The sequence below is a fragment of the Delphinapterus leucas genome, chromosome 7 (genome assembly GCF_059928025.1).
Source record: "Delphinapterus leucas isolate spDelLeu-1000000601 "Yukka" chromosome 7, BTC_Dleu_Yukka2, whole genome shotgun sequence".
In the NCBI taxonomy this organism is placed as follows: domain Eukaryota; kingdom Metazoa; phylum Chordata; class Mammalia; order Artiodactyla; family Monodontidae; genus Delphinapterus; species Delphinapterus leucas.
The window spans coordinates 83,611,464-83,631,318 of record NC_143135.1 but is presented as its reverse complement, the minus strand read 5'-3'; the positions used below and the strand labels follow the sequence as shown (position 1 = coordinate 83,631,318).

General features: G+C 35.6%; 1 protein-coding gene and 1 pseudogene across 2 annotated transcripts in view; both read right to left on the bottom strand.

Moving 5' to 3' along the window:
• LOC111167557 (guanylate cyclase soluble subunit alpha-2) overlaps positions 1 to 19,855 on the bottom strand; it is a 91,993-nt gene that overhangs the window by 18,010 nt on the left and 54,128 nt on the right. The window lies entirely within an intron of this gene.
• Positions 1,863 to 19,153, bottom strand: LOC149748798 (palmitoyltransferase ZDHHC7 pseudogene; annotated as a pseudogene).

Sequence of the window (19,855 nt, the reverse complement as noted above, 5' to 3'; positions counted from 1 at the left end):
TATATCTCTCTCAGAATCAGATGGATCTGACAGACAAAAAAAAGCAAAGTCATAGAGAAATTAAATAAAAACAACAAAACAACAAAAGAAAAATGTAATAAAAAATGTCATTAGTAAATATTAATGTACTTTTTTCAGAATCAAAATATCAAAGATTAAAAAAGCAAAGTCATAAATAAAATAAATCTCAACAGCAATAAAAATAAAAAATTCAGAGGAAAAATGAAATTAAAATAAATAAAATTTAATAACAAAGGCAATAAATGTACACATGTGTATATGTATATACACATGCATGCATGTTTATAGTATATGAAGATATTACAAAAATTGCTCAAGTACTTAGCCACAAAATTTCCATAATATGTTTTTAAGGAAGGATTTTGCAGATCACATTTTTCTAATAATAATACAAATAATAATAACACTACAGCTACATGTAAAAGAATGAAATTAGAACACTCCCTAACACCATACACAAAAATAAACTCAAAATGGATTAAAGACCTAAATGTAAAGCCAGAAACTATAAAACTCTTAGAGGAAAACATAGGCAGAACACTCTATGACATAAATCACAGCAAGATCCTTTTTGACCCACCTCCTAGAGAAATGGAAATAAAAACAAAAATAAACAAAGGGGACTTAATGAAACTTAAAATGTTTTGCACAGCAAAGGAAACCATAAACGAGACCAAAAGACAACCCTCAGAATGGGATAAAATATTTGCAAATGAAGCCACTGACAAAGGATTAGTCTCTAAAATTTACAAGCAGCTCATGCAGCTCAATATCAAAAACACAACCCAGTCCAAAAACGGGCAGAAGACCTAAATAAACATTTCTCGAAAGAAGATATACAGATATCCAACAAACACATGAAAGGATGCTCAACATCATTAATCATTAGAGAAATGCAAATCAAAACCACAATTAGGTATCACCTCACACCAGTCAGAATGGCCATCATCAAAAGATCTACAAACAAAAAATGCTGGAGAGAATGTGGAGAAAAGGGAACCCTCTTGCACTGTTGGTGGGAATGTAAATTGGTACAGCCACTATGTAGAACAGTATGGAGGTTCCCTAAAAAACTGAAAATAAAACTACCATACGACCCAGCAATCCCACTACTAGGCATATACTCTGAGAAAACTATAATTCAAAGAGTCATGTACCACAATGTTCACTGCAGCTCTATTTACAATAGCCAGGACATGGAAGCAACCTAAATGTCCATCAGTAGATGAATGGATAAAGAAGATGTGGCACATATGTACAATGGGATATTTCTCAGCCATAAAAATAAACAAAATCGAGTTATTTGTAGTGAGGTGGATGAACCTAGAGTCTGTCATACAGAGTGAAGTAAGTCAGAAAGAGAAAAACAAATACCATATGCTAACACCACATATATATGGAGTCTAAAAAAAAAAAAAAAAAAGAAAAAAACGTTCTGAAGAACCTAGGGGCAGGACAGGAATAAAGACGCAGGCGTAGAGAATGGACTTGACACGGGGAGGGAGAAGGGTAAGCTGAGACGAAGTGAGAGAATGGCATGGACTTATATATACTACCAAATGTAAAATAGATAGCTAGTGGGAAGCAGCCACATAGCACAGGGAGATCAGCTCAGTGCTTTGTGACCACCTAGAGGGGTGGGATAGGGAGGGTGGGAGGGAAACACAACAGGGAGGAGATATGGGGTTATATGTATATGGATAGCTGATTCACTTTTTTATAAAGCAAAAACTAACACACCATTGTAAAGCAATTATACTCCAATAAAGATGTTAAAAAATAATAATAATGAACACATATGTGAGAAAAAGGTAACCAAAAATTTATCTATTTAGAAGTTAAACAGTACCCTTCCTTGTATTAAAAAGAAAACATTGAAATTATAACTTCTAGAAATCAATGAAAAGGAAACTAATTCATTCAAAATCCTATGAGGCACAACAAAAACTGTATTCAAACAAAAATATATGTCATAGATACTTTCAGCAACAAAATAATAAGTAAATAAAAACTTTCAATTAAGAAAATTAAGTTGTTTAAAATTAAACTATAAAAGCTGAAATTAGTAGATTAGAACTAAATTAGGAGTGAGAAAGAAGACATAGTATATATTAAGGAGAAACAGAGGAATCAAAATAGAACCATACAACGTTCTGCCAACAAATGTGTAAATGTAATATAAATGGATAATTTTTCATCAAAACATAAATGACAAAAATTGACCCAAGAAGAAATGGGTTTTGGACAGCCTTTAAGAAAATTGATAATTCCAAAGTGATTTAAATACTTCCAGGCCGCCATAGAAAACAATTAAAACTACTCAATTCTTTTTATTAAGCCCACATAACTTTAATGCCAAAACTTGATACAGTATACTAAGACCATTTTCTCTTATGAATATTTGCTAAAATAGTAGCAAATGGAGTCTAGCTATTTATAAAAGAGTAATACTTAATGACCAAGTACTGTTCATGTCAGAAAAGAAAAAGTAGTTCAATAGTAGAAAATCTATCAGCGTAAAGTATGACGTTTATAAAATTAAATGAGAAAATAATATTGTTTTATCAGTAGATTCTGAAAAGTCTGAAATTGAACAGCTTTAATAAAAATTTTGAGCAAAACAGGGATATAGAGAAGCTGCTCAAACATAATAAATTCTGCTCTTCAAAAACCAGAAGCAAAGCTTATTCTAAATGGTAAAATACTAAGAACATTTCAACTAAAATCAGAAATTAGGTAAATAAGCTTGTTATCACCATTGTTATTCAATATTATCTTGGAGGTTCTAGCAGATGCTATGAGATATAAGGAACAATAAAATTATCTCTTTTTGCTAATGAAGATTGTACACTTAGAAAACCTAGAAAGCCTTTTAATTTCAAGGCTCTTTCTTGCTTTTTTTTGGTGCACAAAACACAACATTATTTTATAGAAAAAAATACCTACTAGAATTAATAAGAAAACATTGTAAATAACTGAATATAAAATAAACATAGAATCAATAGCTTTTCTCTATATTAGCAGTAAGGATCAAGAAGTAGAAATGGGGAAATATTCTATTCAAAGTAGCAATGAAAATTATAAAATCATAGGAATACACTAATAAGAAAGGCATAGAACTTATATTAAGAAAACTATTAAATCTTAACACAGAAAACAGAAACTGAACAAATGGAAAAAGGTTCCAAATTTCAAGATGCAAAGGCCTTACATTATAAAAATATCAATTCCCCCAAATTAATATGAGTTTAATGCATTTCTAATTATAGTCTCAACATGTTTTCTTATTAATACAGTAATTTTAAGATTCATATGGGAGAATAAATTCTTAGAATAGCCCAAAAATTCATGAATAAGAAGACTACTGAGTAAGAACCAGATATTGGAATAAATGAAATGCACTGTAATTACAATTTTTATTTCTATAGAAACAAACGAAGAGATTATTAGGTCAGAATAGAGAATTCAGAATCAAATCTGTGTATATAATTTTTAACGTACCACAAAAGAGTATTTTAATTCAATGGGGAAAGAATGGTTTATTTAATACATGGCGCTAGCCATCTGGAAAACAATAAAATTAAATCCCATCTCACAACACACACACAAAAAAATCAAATTCAAGTTCAATTAAAAATTTAAAATGTAAAAGACAAAACAATAAATATTTTAGAAGAAAATCTAGGGGACTTTATGTATGCCTTAACCAAAACTGGCAAACAAACATACAAAAAGACATAAAGACATATTTGATTTTGTATGATAAAAAGCTAAGCTAAAACTGTCAGAATAAAATATAGAATACAATTTTATTTTAGTAAAAATATAAGTATGTGTGTGTGCATGTGCGTGTGTGTGTGTGTGTGTGTGTGGTACGTCTCCCCTGACATTCTGCTAGCCTCTCTATCTTAAATACAACTAATTTGTTTCAGACCACCACTATCAACCATCTAGAATTATTTCAACAGCTTCCTAATCACTCTGCTTTCTAATCTCTCTGCAATCCATTCTGTATGCGTCTTTTCAATATCATAAATCTTATCATATAATTTCTCTACTTAAAGCCCTCCAATGATTATCCTTTGGCCTCAGAATAAAGTCCAAACTCAGCAGGGCTTGATCCAGCCCTTACTTACAGACCCAACCTCATCTCTCCCAATTTCCTCACTTCAAATCTCTGTATAAGCCACTATGACCCACTTGAAGTTTCCTGAACATGCTCAACAATGTCTCTCTGACAGGTTTCTGTCCATGCTACTTTTGTGCTTCGTTTTGCTCTGTTTTGTGTTTTAATAGAATTCTGTTCTCCCACCTACTCCACTTAAGTAGTTATCTGCTTACACTCATCTTGCAGATCCTTACACCTAAATTCCTCCAGAATACTTTCCTTGACTCTCAAAGACTAAGATGGATGCTTCTACTTCTTCAGTTTCCAAAGCACTTTGTGAATACCCCCATCCTAGCATTTGTCACACAACAGTTGCTGGCTTGTCCACCCCTTCAATCTGACTTAATCTCTTTGAAAACAAAGGTTATATCCTCTTCACCATTCATTCAATTATTATTTTTTAAAAATGAGAATACCTGCTCTGTATCAGTCTCAGTGCTGAGCACTAGGGAAACTATCATGATCAGAATAGATGTGGGTCTTACCCTTATTGAGCTATGTGAAAGATAGTCTAATCCAGTAGTTGTACACATAATCCAACAACTGTACATAGAAACCACATGATGATAGGTGTTGGAATGATAAGTTGCAGAATGATATGAGAGCATATAACAGGGACCTAATGTAATCTACTGGGTCAAAGAAAGCTTCCTTTAAAAAGTGACACATATGAAAGATAAGTAAAAGTCAACTAGGCAGCCAAGAAGGAGGAAAGAAAGGCCATTCCAGACCAAAGGAACATGTATGCGAAAGTCCTGGAAGAGAAACTAAAATGAAGCTTTTGAGAAACTAAATGAAGACCACTATTGTAATCCTAATCCCTGGCACAGTGCCTGTTTGTAGTAAATTTTTTGAATGGATAGATAAAAGAATCAATCAATGAATGAACAAATAAATACGTCTGTGTATGACTGACCACATGTCTGTATAATATATATATATCATATACAATGTATATATTATATAATACTTACACTGGATATATCAATAGATGCTTGTATGGGCGCATATGTATAGGTTTTCCATTGCTGTTTTTCACGTCCTTCAATATTCACTGGCAGGTCTTTTTACACAAGTGGGCTAGTTATGCTAAAAGACTAATTTAATAGGTGTGAAGCTTACTATTTGACAAATTCTTTTTCCTTTGCCAACAAATAGCCACAGGTGAGAACTAAGAAATGGACAGACTCAGGGCAGCACATGTATAATCAGGCAGCATTATCAGGGCTCTGTGCTATGCTTGCTATCAGAAACTGCCCACCTGTCAGGTGACTAAGGGCTCATCACATTTCCCAGTCTTCCTTCCCCAGCACCCTGACATGTTGTTGTGTAAGACACTAAGCCAAGAGCCCCACAGCAGTGTGGTACATTCAAAGAATGCATAAAGATGAGCTAATTAAAAAGAGGAACTGCAGGAGCACCTGCCTCAGCCTTGTACCCACACTTGGCCCCTGCTTCTGAAATGCAAGCTGCCACATTGTGAAAATGTGTCAATGTCTCACAGGCTTCGGAATCTCCCTACAGAGATGTACTCTCATCATTTCTCATGCCTGCACTTTTTAGCAGTCTTTTATATGTTGGCTAAGAATTTAAGGAAGAGAATTACTATGCAAATGCATAGATTCCTGTGTCTGCTGATGATAACTGGCCCAGTTTAAATCAGAGGCCACAAAAGTGGCAGAAGAAGAGCATAATTTCCAGAACGAAGCCTTCTCAGAGGGTTTACTCAGAGCTGTTAATCACTGCTAATGCCTCTTTAATTGCTATGCTTTTTACAATCACTAAATTGTGATCCACCCTCCTCAACTGCTCCAACCAAGTTTTGGAAGCTATGCCTCTATGCAATTTGTACAGAGAGGATTAACTTTTGGAATAAAAGTTGTGTTGCTGTAAATAAATAAAATTGATGGGAATCTGAATTTTTTTTACAACTTCAAACTGGTTTTCAGTATCATATTTGATTTATTTGCCCTGCTTGAATCACATTTTTCATAACCAATTCCCTTTTGATCACACATATAAGATATTGGGCTGAGTAAGAAAGTAATTTAAAGCTGTGAAAAAAATATCAGTGGCATATATAGGGACTGAACCCCTAACCACTGCTTCTTTTGCCTCATAGGTGAGGTCACCCTAGGAATGGTTGAAGCTAGCACCCGAAGCAGAGCAACTGTTCATATGTGTTACTATCTTAAAGTGAATCTGACAGGAACACTGAGCTATGTTTGTCATACCACACCTGAAGATATTCCACAAATAGAACACAAGGGAAAGCCTGAGATATGCAATAACTAACAAAAATGGTAATCTTTTAAAATGGGGAGAGGAGACAACATACACCTGAGTTCTTCCAATATTGTAATGGAAACTACAATATTTTTGGTTTCATGGCTTATTTGATAAAAAGTTATGTTCTTATGAATTCTTTCACATTTTTTTTGGCCACGCTACATGGCATGCAGGATTTTAATTCTCCGACCAGGATGGAACCCATGCCCCCTGCAGTGAAAGTGCGGAGTCCTAACCACTGGGCTGCCTCTTTCACTTTTCTAATACAGCATTTTGTATTACAGTTCATTTTTCTGTCCCTTCCCAATTTTTGTACATACTCACACATATATTACAGTTGAATTCATAATAATGTACACAAAACATTTTTGCCTTTTTTCTTTTTGTGTAATATTTCATCTCTAGTGGATGCTGGGAGTGTGTGAAGCTATCAGCTCTAGGCTGAGTCTTGCTCTGGTAACGGCTTTTAGCTGAAGACAGCTGCTTGGCGCAATGGCAGGATTCAGGCCCCAGGGCAGCCTGAATCCAAAGGTTAGTTTGGGAGGTGGTGAGCTGTAATACAAAGGCAAGGCATCCTTGCTTCAGTGGGGGGCAATTCTGGAGAGATCAGCTGAGACATTTGTTGTGACTGCACCTAGGCATAGCAGTTCAACTTCTCTCTCATTTTACTTTCTTCACATCCTTACAGGGCAATAGTCTGCTAAGTTGCAAACACGGGCTTTCTTTCATGAAAAAGGATGACTCAGACTGTGGAGCTATTAACCACAAAGGACTATTCTCAGGCCTTGAAATCTACTGTGGTTTGCCTGGTTGGGTCATTGATCCTGAGAGCAGTATCCAGTAGCATTCCTGAGAACAGATCTCCACCTCAGAGCCTGTTTCCTGGGGAAACAGAGCTATGATAACATTATAAACATTTTCCCATGCTGTAGCATAATCTTTCCACATAGTTCTCAATGAAACAGCTGTTTAATGTTCTTGTAAGCAGATTATCACATTTTAATTGACTATTTCCTTGTAGTTGGACTATTGGTTGTTGCCAATATTTTGTCAGTATAAAGAGCATACAGAGAACAGGATCAAGCCACTTTTGATGTTTCTTCTTGTTGTTTTAAACTATTTCTTAAAAAAATCTGAAGTGTGGGCTATTATTAAGATAAAGATATGAAGGCTTTCATTCTATCGATATTAAGGATTTATAGATCATAGCATTGCAAACGTAAGTCCAATAGCAAAATATAACACCAGAATACTAAGGAATTGGGACAGATTATTTTATATATTATTGTTTCTTTAACCCAAGACTCAGAATAGGATGCTTGAGAGGCCCAAAGAGAAAAAGAGAACAGAATGGTCTACAATTAACTTCTGCAGCTAATTATACCGTACTTGGCTGAGTAAATCTGAATCTACACAATGCTAGCACCCAGTATATAATAAATATTTCTTGAATACATGTATGTATGAGTGAATAAATAAATATTCAGGTTGCTTTAAATTTTAATTGAAATTCAAGAAAGCTCATTAATGTAGAAATGTAGAAAATGTATGTAATGTAGAAAATATGGACAGGATACTGAGAAGCCCTTAGCTTTAAGTTCTTAAATTGTTCCCATTCCAAACCAAAAGTGATGGTGTTGGTAACAGTAATAGCATATGTGGTATGCAGAAGCTAGCAGAGGGACTAAGATGGAAGAGTTAAGGAGGAATAAAATACAGTTATAACTAGTAAAGGTACTCAGAGTCAACCAGAAAACAGTAAGCAAAGTTTGTTATTGCACCAGGACACATGCCACAAATTCATGGAAAGAAGTGCCAGAGACTGGAAAATATTAATGGAAATTCACATTTTAAATTTGGGGCAGATGAGGAACGAGGGCATGGTATATCTCGTGAGATGCACTGACAATCCTATAGACATATCGTAAGATTTATCCCCAGTTCTTGTCTCTTAAAATGCCTCAACAAGAATCATTTCTCAAATCAGGCTGTCTCTTCAATGATTCGTGAACATACCTTGCTCATTCCAACGTGTGTCCTGTCACTCACAGTGCCTCTCCCGGAATCCCCAAAAGAGAGCATCCCTCACTGGACTGGCATAAACAAGGGGACAAAGAGGAGAGGAATCCACTCCTTAGGAAGGAGAGGGAGGAAAAAATACATCACAGTAGGAGGCAAAGAATACCAAAAAACAGAAGCAGGAGAAAGGAAACTGCACCAAAGGCTTAGTTTATTTTTATAGAGATATTAATAGGTAAGCCTGGGGCTAACTTACCCAAAAGAGATATAAAACAAAAATGTCTGAATTTAGAGCTTTTCTTTTTCCCATAAACTTTTATCACTTCCCCACAACTCTTTAAGTCCTAAGAAAACAAAAGGTTATATGGGAGATCTTTCTTAACATCTGAAAGCAAACGAAAACACATTATCCAAAAGGTCAACCACAACCAGCACTTGACAGGAAAAAGATATTACAAAGTTGTAAGATCTTGAACTCACACTCAGTGATAAACACCACACTCTTTTCAAAGCACTTCTTTAGTACACTGCAGAAAAGAGTCATAATTAAAAGTCAAAAAACATGCTGACTTTTCTCTTCTTAGGCCACTCCCAAGCCTTGCCAGAATATTGCTGCTATTTCCTTTCTAGCTTCCAGAAGAATGTCAAAGGTCAACATTGTTTTGTCTATCCAACTAACAGTGAAATGGTTGGCCTGATGGCCTAGAAAGTAAATACACATTTGAGATTTTTTTAGCCTTGCGACCATGTTAACCTTGCTCTAAGTGCAAATCTTATAATGTAGGCAATCTTCTTTTTAAACAGTGAGCCAAATTTAAACTCCACTGTCTGCAGAACCTATACTACAGTAACTCTTACTACTAATATCCCTGTTTCACAAATCAGAAATACCCAAGGACTTATATAAATGAGCTAAGAATGAAGACACGTGAAGTCAAGTTCCCATGTGGCAATACTAAGATTTGCTCTATCTCACAAATCCCTCCGATTTGCCTAACATTTCTACTAAGGTGAAAGCAGGGACATTGGTTTGTGAATACTACTGTTACTTGATGTTTGCCTCCCACTGGCAATTAGATTCATCCCATCATTTAATTAAAAATTTTGTCACCACAAAATCAAGATTGTGAGGTTCATAACAGCATGAAAGTGTGTATGTGAGTGTAGGGCTTGAGGGGGTTGGGGGAGGGAAGTTAAGGAGACCTTAGACATAAGTAAGACCTGAGATGACATCTACGTGCCTCATATGTTTGCTTATGGTCATAATAAATTTGAAATTTGAGTATAATTCACTTAAATCCCATTATTTCTATATAACAATTAAGGTTTTAAAGAATTAAATAGATATGTATCAAAAATGAACACCATTTACAAAAATACTTTGTCTATTCCAACAAGAGGGGAAGTGAATATCTAGTATGTGCTGGATTCTCTGACCTGTTATTAATTTAAAAATCTGGGCCGTGGTAGTAATTTTAACCAAATATAGTTGTAGTCACAGGGTTTTCCATCATCTTCTAAATAGTTTGCTTTAAACTCCTATTAGCTCATTTTAAAAAACTAAACAGCTACTTGGTGTGATATCTTGCTTCAGATGAAGATTCTATTTAACTAATTGTACAAACAGTTACATAGAGATGCAGAAAGCACTGTTATTAAATATAGAAACACTTTTATAGCACAGTGCAATATTATCTAATGACTGATGACAGACTGTGAATAATAATTTACTCTGGGTACTTAAAATGTCAGGGAAGCAATAAAAAAGAAAATCAGAGTCTATAGAAAAGATGTCAACGATGTCATAACATCTTTGTTATAACAAAAATGTCATAACATAACAGTAAGAGGATTACAAGCAGAAAGATACAGGTCCTAGTATAGACGCCACTCACTGTAGTATCAAAAAATAAAATAGATAACTTGAGCAGAATTAGTCAGCAGTTTTGTCACTAAGTCAGGTTATAAGGCCACAAAACTTGAGGAAAATAATATCCATAGATGAGCTCCAATTTGGACACTGATTACATAGAATTTGATGTTTTCACTGATGATATTAGGAACAGCAAAATATACTTAAGTATAAAAATAGACTACAAAAGCTCTTAAACTCATTTATGTTTGTTATTTTAGTTTAGTTTTGGATTTTTTTTAATTGGTGCTAAAACCAAATAGAAATAGAAGGTCCCTTTGGATCAATGATCTAGTTTAAATATAATTTTATTCAATAGTTTTTAGAAATGTTTTATTTTGATATAATTTTAAACTTAGAGGAAAGTTGCAAGATTAGTTCAAAAGCTTCCATATTCTTTTACCAAGATTCACCAATTTGTTAAAAACTTACCCCATTTGCTTTATTATGCGCTCTCTCTCTCTCACGCGTACACACATACACACACACACACACCATTTAAGAGTAAGTAGCAGACACCATGTCCCTTTACCACTAAATACTTCACTGTGTATTTCCTTAGAACAAGAATGCTCCTTTACAAAAACACATAAAAAAAATCATAAAGATAAGGAAACTTAACACTGGTACAATACTATTACCTAAAACACAGTCCAAATTCAAGTTTTCCTTACTGTCCCAACAATATTCTTTACAGCTACTTTTTTTTTCTAGTCCAGGATCCAATGAAGGATCATATATTGCATTTGTATGTCTTGTGTCTTTCGTTTTCCCTCCTCTAGAACAATTCCTCAGTCTTTCTTTGTCTTTCAAACAATATTTCTCAGATACTTACCCTTCCAGACACTCTTCCTTGTTGGTGTGGTTACAAAAGATTGAACATAGCACCTAACCACTTGGTACCTACAGTCAAGTCGAAGAGAAAGATATATAGACCAATAGGAAGCACATCATGAAAGTATAAGCTGGAGCCTCCCCATTTTGATCAGCTCAAAACCATTGCTTTCTTTATCTTTTTTCTATCTCCCATTTGGGAACAGGAAAATAATTCTATAGTCAGAATCATCATTGGTAAAAGTTATTTATAAAATAACTTTTAATTCAAGGAGTTATCTGAAGTAATATAGAGTACTATACAACAGTATGCAGTAAAATCGTATACATACACAAACATGCACGCACAGAGGTTTGTGGGGGAGGGGAGTTTTTTTTCTTTTTTTTAAGAAATAGGCATGTTTCTTCTAAATGGAAGATGTGTTACAATTTCCATTTATTTTCAGAAATAGAGAAAAATTGGACATGGTGAAAAGAACTGTGCTCCCTTTCTGAAGTTGAAGCTATATTCAAATCTAACCTCAATCATTTATTAGCTAAGTGATCTTAGGAAAGTCACTTAAAATCTGGGCCTTAATTACTTCATCTGTAAAATCAGATAACAATAGTTAACTATAGACTTTAACGGGTAACAAAAGAACATATGTGAAAATTTTTCATAAAAAGTAAAGCACTGTAATATATATATACATGTATATATGCATGTACACATATATATGTGCGTCTATAGATGTAGTGATATATATAGGTGTATGTGTGTATGTACATGCACGTGTGGACAGACAGAGAATGACAGTGAGAGAAAGCTTAAGGATGTATTTGATTTGAATTTTTTTCCTGACAGGGTCCTCCCTCTCACCACTTAGAAGAGTGTTGAATCCCAAATTTCTCAGTTTGAGCGTGGGCCTCCCACTTTTCTTGGGATGGCTGTCTTCCAGTGGCCACACTCGAGCAGCATTGCATTCTGTCCACTAAGTACAGAAGTTCTATTCCTCCTGTCACGTGGCCTTTCCATGAGCTTCTAAACTGGCAGTGTTAAGAGGGCAGAGATTATGCCTGGTATTATCCCTTTCCCTTACTCACTGTCAAGTCTCTAGAATCAACACAGTCCTGGGTACACAGAGGGTACCCAACAAATATTTGTGGAATGGTGAACACCAGCTGAGATTTTTCCAGCCCAAAATACTATGACACAGCATCACTGGCTCCTTCTAGAGGTATTTGCTACTCAAACAACAGCGGGGAAACCAGAACTTACATCAACCTCCTCCATATTAGGATAAATGATGTTTAAAAAGAAAAAGTTCATTCCTGGAACTCTGAATCAGCATAAACACTATAGTCATGTACAAATCCTATTAGAATTGTGTAAATGAATTAAAAATGATTATCATTAACGTATTAATTATTTAAGCCCTTCCCCACTCTCTTTTACATTCCATTGCCTTATTTTTCTTCATAGCACATCACTCTGAAGTTATCATTTTTGTTATTTGTGGGGGTTTTTTGTTGTTGTCTGCCTCTCCACTTTCTGTTTTTCTCCCTGCTAGTCACCAGCACCTAGAACAATACTGAAAAAAGTAGCTACTCAATAAATATTTGTATTGATGGAAAAAGTACTTGAAAATTGTTTCTTTAATGAGGTAAACATTTTCTATATTATTATATACACATATCACTGGATTAATAAACCTTTTCCTGTAGTTAGTACAACAATAAACTTTAGCTCAGCTAAAGCCCTGGTGATCATTTAAAACAAACTAAGGAAGTTTACAGATTTGCAACAAGGTAGAGTCTCTTGATTACTAATTTTGCCATCTAAAAAATTAAGCTTAAATATAGCACAAAAGCAGAAAACTAATGACAAATTAAAGGAAGCAAACTTCTAAATGCTTGGCAGATTTGCATCTTCCTTTTTATTAATATGAAGGATTGAGTATCCAAATAATGAAAAAGAAAGGGTATGAAAACAAAAACAGAGGTAAATAAAAAACAGTCCTAAATACTAAAAGTGAATGAAGAGGAAAAAGAGGTGTCAGAATGTTGTAGGAAGTACAAAGAATCAGGAAAAACAGAACAAAAAGTAGAAAAAAGATAGCAATCAGGTATTTTCAGTCAAAATTTTTTTGTGCACTAATCACTCAGTGGAGTAACTCACAAAAATCAGGCTCATTTGTCACCGCTATGCTTGATCTCTGGCTGAAATCCCTCTTGATCTCTTGTTTTATGAAAGCTCACAGACAAGTAAAAACTTCCCTTTCCCAGAGCAGCTGCAAACTCACTCTATTGCCCACTCTATTTATATTTCCCCACCTAGGCTAAATTTGTCCTCTGGTGATTAATGGGATTTCTGGTCCAAGTAGTGGTGGAGAGAAAAATGTTACTAAAGCCAGCATTTTACTAAAACTATGTGTGACCCACTCTTTCTGACATTTGCTGAAGAACAACCTACCATACATCTGTGCAAAGTTAATGACGTAGGATGAAGAAAGTGAGGGACTGACTCAGAACTAGTATGCCCACTTATGCAAAGACAGGAGAAAATCAGAAAAAAATATGATATAAATGTGTGGTACAGACAGTGGCAGTCTAAGCCAGCATTCCTCAGCATTAAGGAGACTTGGCAAAGAGATAAAGAGATGGGGGGAGGGGGGAGGGGGAAGGCATCACTAGAGCACATGGCATCTAGCAGGAGGCATTAAACCTGCAGCCAGAAGACAAAGGGCAATGAGTGGAAGCAGGGCTCCAGTTCCTGTTTAGAGATCAAAAGCAGAACTAAAAGTCCTGAAAAGAAACAGAATAAGTGAAAAGAACTGAGTGGTGTACAAGGAAGCAACCCCCTCTCAGAAATAAGACAGAGAGATAAACCCAGATTCTAGAACCTCTAGTACCAGAAAGTATAACTTGGTACTAAATTCTCTAAGAATTAAACTAGAGCTTACTAGGCATCCTTGCCAAAGAGCAGGGTTAGCCTTGGAGTTAAGGTGTCAAGTTATGGCTGCATGCCAGAACTATCAGGGGAGCTTTTTTTTCTTCCAGTTTTATTGAGATATAATTGACACACAGCACTGTGTAAGCTTAAGGTGTACAGCATAATAATTTGACTTACATACATCATGAAATGATTATCACAATAAGTTTAGTGAACATCCATTATCTCACACAGATACAAAATTAAAGATACAGAGAAAAGAAATTTTTCCTTGTGATGAGAATTCTTTCATGTATAACATATAGCAGTATTAATTATAATGATCATGTTGTACATTACATCCCTAGTACATATTTATCTTATAACTAGAAATATGTACTTTTTTACCATCTTCATCCAACTCACTCTCCTACAAACCCCCGCCTCTGGTCTGATCCACAAATCTGATCTTTTTTTCCTATGAGTTTGAGTTAGAAGTATAATTGACCTACAACACTATGTTAGTTTCTGTTATGCAAGATAGTGATTCAATATTTCTATATATTTCAAAATGATCACTGCATTAAATCTAGCTATGATATGTCACCAAACATAGGAATTACATAGTTATTAACTATATTCCCCACACTGTATATTTCATACCTATGACACATCTATTTTGTAACTAGAAGTTTGTACCTCTCAATCTCCCTCATCTATTTCTTTCCTCCCCACAACATCTCTGGCAACCATCTGTTAGTTCTTTGTATCTATAACTCTGTTTTTATTTTATGTTTGTTTGGTTTGTTTTTCAGATTCCACATATAAGTGATATCATACATTATTTATCTTTCTCTGTTGGACTCATTTCACTTAGCATAATATCCCTAGGTCCATCCGTGTTATTGGAAATGGCAAGATTTCATTCTTCTTTATGGCTGAGTGATATTCCACTGTGTGTGTGTGTGTGTGTGTGTGTGTGTATCTTGCATCTTTATTCATCTATTGATGGACAATACTGTCGTGGAGAATACTTCAATAAATATAGGGGTGCATATATATTTTTAATATATTTTTAAGTACTGTTTTTCTTTTTCCTTTGGATATATTTTTTCTTTGGATATATTGCTGAATCATACAGTAGTTCTGCTTTTAATTTTTTGAGGACTCTCCATACTGTTTTCCATAGTGGCCACAAAAGTTTACATTCCCAACAACAGAGAACAAGGGTTCCCTTTCCTCCACATCCTCACCAACAATTGTTATTTGTTTTCTATTTGAGAATAGCCATTTTGACAGGTGTGAGGTGATATCTCATTGCTGTTTGGATTTGCATTTCCCTGATGATAGTGATGTTGAGCATCTTTTCATGTGCCAGTTGGCCATCTATATGTCTTCTTTGGAAAAATGCCTATATATATCCTCTGCCCATTTTTAATGTTTGTTTGTTTGATGTTGAATTGTATAAGTTCTTTGCATATTTTGGATTTTAACCCCTTATCAGATATATCATTTGCAAAGATCTTTTCCCATTCAGTACGTGGCTTTTTTGTTTTGTTGATAGTTTCCTTTGCTGTGAAAATGCTTTTTGTTTGATGTAGCCCCATTTATTTATTTATGCTTTTGTTTCCCTTGCCTAAGGAGACATATCCAAAAAAATATTAAGACTGATGTCAAAGCACATACTGCTTATGTTTTCTTCTAGAAGTTTTATGTTTTCAAGCCTTAAATTTTAGTCTTTACTACATTATGAGTTGACTTTTGTGCACAGTATGAGTAGTCCAGTTTGATTTTTTGAACATAGTTGTCCAGTTTTCCCAACACCATTTATTAAAGAGGCTGTCTTTTTCTCATTGTATATTTTTGCCTCCTTTGTCATAGATTAATTGCTCATGTAAGTGTGGGTGCATTTCTGGGCTGTCTATTATGTTCCATTGATCTATGTATCTGCTTTGTGCAAGTACCATACTGCTTTGATGACTGTAGCTTTGTAGTATAGTTTGAAATCAGGGAGTATGATACCTGTAGCTTTGTTTTTCTTTCTCAAGTTTGTTTTGGCTATTCTGGGTCTTTTGTGTTGTTATACAAAATTTTTATTTATTTGTTTCCATTTGCATGGAATACCTTTTGCTATACTGTTGCATTCAGTGTGTTCTTTAGCTCTGAAATGAGTCTCTTATAGGCAGCATATTGATAAGCCTTGTTTTTTATCCATTCAGCCACTCTGTCTTTTAATTGTATCATTTAGTCCATTTACATTTGAAATAGGTATGTAGTTACTGCATTTGGTTAATTGTTTTGGGGTTGTTTTATAGTTATTTTTCCTTTCTTTCATCTTCTTTTGTTCACTTCCCTTGTGATTTGATGACTATCTTTAATATTACGTTTGGATTCCTTTCTCCTTTTTGTGTGTATTTATTATAGATTTTTGGCTTGTGGTTACCATGAGACAGATAGATAGACAAACAGAAAGACAGGTAGGTAGATAGATAGACAGATAGATAGGGATATATGATAGATAGGTAGATAGATAGATAGACAGACAGATAGATAGATAGATAGGGATAGATGATAGATAGGTAGATAAATAAACAGATAGATAGATGATAGATAAAGAAATAGATGATAGATAGACAGATAGATAGGGGTAGATGATAGATAGATGATAGATAAGGATAGATGTTAGATAGATAGATGATAGATAGATAGATAGGGATAGATGATAGATAGATAGATGATAGACAGATAGGGATAGATGACAGATAGATAGATAGATAGATAGATATAGTTGATAGATGATAGATAGATAGATAATTCTAGGTTGTTGATCTCTTAAGTCCATTTTAACAACCCTGCATTTTTACTCTCCACTACCACATTTACTGTTTTGGACAGCATATTTTACATCATTTCATTTTGTTTATCTCTTAACCACTTATTGTGGATATAGATGATTTTACTCCTTTTGTCTTTTAACCTTCCTACTAGCTTTATACATGGTTGATTTACTACCTTTATGTATATTTGCCTTTACCAATTAGATTTGTCCTTTTGTAATTTTCATGTTTCTAGTTGTGGCCTTTTCTTTTCCTTTTGTTTGTTTGACTGTTTGTTTTTTCTGGCACACAGAATTTTAATAACCCTTGTAATACCCCACACACCTTCTTAGAAAATGCCAAGTATGTTAACAAAACTCCTAACTGTACAGGAAGATAATAACATTTGGCTCCTTCATGTGGCCACATCCCTTCGTTACTGGACGATGACACTGGTCAGAGTGCCACCCAGTTACCAGTGTGGGAAATCCCTATCTGTGACAATAAATATATAAATTCTGCTTGCTGTAACACCTGGTTTGTGTAGGTTCCATTTGCCCTATTGCTCACAAATGAGCTGTTGATACCATTTCTGACCCCAAATAAAGTCCATTAACAAGTTGCAGCATGATGAGAGGGCCTCATGTAGAGAACTTGGGCCCCTTTTTCTGAGTATTATCTGCAGTCACCTGAATCAGAAGCCAACGAAGGGGTTCATCCAGAGCAGCAAGGGGGAGCCTCCCAAAGACTGACTTCATCCCTTCCCACTGCAGCCTCTGCTCCCACTCAGGCTTCTTACTCTTCAGCCTCTCAACCTCCGTTTCATCATTGCATACGGAGTGGATCTGAGTGCCAAACATCACTGCAGTGAAACTGAAAAACAGCAGACCCTCAAGGCACAGGAAGATCAACAGAATTACAGTGACTACAGATGAACAATCACTGCATTCAGTCCACTGCCCTTGGATGCAGGGGATGAACTGCAGCCCTCAGAGCACAAGTGTGTACATGAATGCCAGCACGAAGTACATAGTGAAGAGCACAAAAAAATCTCTGATTCTTTTCTCCAACACAATTGTTCAGCCATGGCAGGGATGATCCATTTTTCAAATACATCTTTTGCAAATACTGCAGTTGTGGGTGTGCTCAGGCTTGATACAGCAGCACTTGGGGTACTTGTAGATCACTTCTTCTGCAAACTCTTCAGTTTGCAGGCTTCAGCTGCAAACTCTCCATGTATTCTTTAATAGCATTGCCTTTAGGTACTGCTCCAGGGCCAGTGAGCATAGTCCTCAGGTAAGACGACAGGGCAAGCATCACCAGGCAGATAAAAACGACCCTGTTGACCACAGAGTACCAGAAGTCTTTAGAAGGCAGCAGCACAACTAACATCACCACGAAGTCCAAGTACATAACCAGAAGCCACATCATGATGGTGCAGATCATGCCACTGCTGTCACAGATGAACTAGAGGAGGATGAAAAGTCGTAGTTGTCATTTTCAGTCAGGAGAGGATGATGTTTGACATCCCAGAGCCAGTGTCCTGATGATGGCATGGTTTCCCTCACAATTTATTTCTAAACATTTCTTGTGCCTTTTCTTCAGAATCTTAAGGTGCATACTGTCCCATGTGATAGAATGCGAGGCCCAGGTGGGGTCGCCCAGCACCTTGACTCCTCCTGGCCTGCGGCAGCGGCAACATCAACTGCAGCAGTGGAGGCAGGGACACATTGTACAGCAGTGCTCATGTTCAGGCCAGAGCCGCCCACAGCTCCGCTCAGCTGGGTCCCACGGGCTAGTGAGAGGGAGGCTGCCACTGACCACACGTGAGAGCCAGAACCCACCCTGGAGAGCTGGCCTTTTCTTTTTTATGTAGAGAAGTCCTTTTAACATTTCTTGTAAGGCTGATTTGATGGTGCTGAATTATTTTAGCTTTTGCTTATCTGTAAAACATTTGATCTCTCCATCAAATCTGAATGAAAGCCTTGACAGGTAGAGTATTCTTGGTTGGAGGTGTTTCTCTTTCATCCCTTTGAATATATCAAGTCACTCCTTTCTGGCCTGCAGAGTTTCTGTGGAAAAGTCAGATGATTTCCTTATGAGAGTTCCCTTACACCTAACATTTTGCTTTTCCCTTGATGCTTTTAATATTCTCTCATTATCTTTAATTTTTGCCATTTTAACTACAATGTGTCTCGGTGTGTTCCTTTTTGGAACACACCGAGACACATTGTAATTAAAATGTTGTTTTTGCCTAAATTGCTGTAACCCTTTTTGGGTTGATCCAGTTTAGGATACTCTGTGCTTCCTGGGCCTGGATATTTCCTTTCTCAGGTTAGGGAAATTTTCAGCCATTATGTCTTCAAATATGTTCTCTGACTCTTTCCCTCTCTCTTCTCTTTATGGGACCCCTATAATGCAAATAGTACTATTGATGCAGTCCCAGAAATCTCTCAAACTTCCTTATTTCTTTGTATTCTTTTTTTTCTTTTTTCTGTTCAGCTTCAGTGATTTCTACTACTCTGTCTTCCAGCTCGCTGATCTGTTCCTCTGTATCATCTAATCTATTCTTGATTCCTTCTAGTGTATTTTTTATTTCAGTTATTGTATTCTGCAGCTCTGCTTGGTTCTTTATATTTTCTAACTCTGTTATAAACTTCTAACTTCTCACTCTGTTCATCCAGTCTTCTCCAGAATTCTTTGAGCATCTTTACAATCATAACCTTGAAATCTTTATCAGGTAGATTGCTTATCTTCACTGCACTTAGTTCCTCTTCTGAGGTTTTATCTTATTCTTTCATTTGGAACATACTCCTCTCTTGCCTTATTTTGCCTAAATTGCTGTTCTTATTTCTGTGTATTTGGTAGGTTGTTATATTTCCTGA